The sequence below is a fragment of the Cryptomeria japonica genome, unplaced genomic scaffold (assembly GCF_030272615.1).
Source record: "Cryptomeria japonica unplaced genomic scaffold, Sugi_1.0 HiC_scaffold_152, whole genome shotgun sequence".
NCBI lineage: Eukaryota > Viridiplantae > Streptophyta > Pinopsida > Cupressales > Cupressaceae > Cryptomeria > Cryptomeria japonica.
Genome location: NW_026728974.1, coordinates 9475 through 10000, shown reverse-complemented (window position 1 = coordinate 10000; position 526 = coordinate 9475). Strand labels below are relative to the sequence as shown.

At 67.1% G+C, this 526-nt stretch overlaps 1 non-coding gene across 1 annotated transcript; it reads right to left on the bottom strand.

The window, feature by feature from the left end:
* Positions 1-407: 407 nt before the first annotated feature.
* LOC131866687 (5S ribosomal RNA) lies at positions 408-526 on the bottom strand. Its single transcript, XR_009365287.1, has one exon. It is a non-coding gene; the product is annotated as a 5S ribosomal RNA (ribosomal RNA).

The window sequence follows — 526 nt, the reverse complement described above, 5'->3', positions numbered from 1 at the left end:
GTGCTCCAAAGCTCTCTCTAGCTGCGTGCACCTGCCCCGGCCGCGCACCCGGCCCCGCCCAGCTTCGCTCACCTGTCCCGGGCGTCTGGTGCGGAACCTTAGAGTAAGAAACATCACCGTGCACCTTGGCCAACGTGCGCGACTCGACCGAGCGCGCACTGGCCGAGGTGCACACCGATTTCACCTGGGTGCGCGCGCAGCACCTCGGGCGCACCGGGGTGCGCGCACAACGCCCGGGTTGCACCGTGGCCTGTGTGCTCGGGGCGCCTCGGGTGCGCGCTCGGTGTCGCCCCCGCGCGCGCGGTAGTGCGGGCAGCGCACCCCGGCCCGGCCCGGCCCCGACGAGAACGCAAACGGGCAAAAGGTTTATTCAAATAGCATTGCGACGCCCGGCGAAAAACTAAAAAAGGGTGCAACACCGGGACTTCCCGGGAGGTCACCCATCCCAGTACTACTCCGGCCCAAGCGCGCTTAACTGCGGAGTTCTGATGGGATCCGGTGCACTAACGCTGGTATGATCGCACCC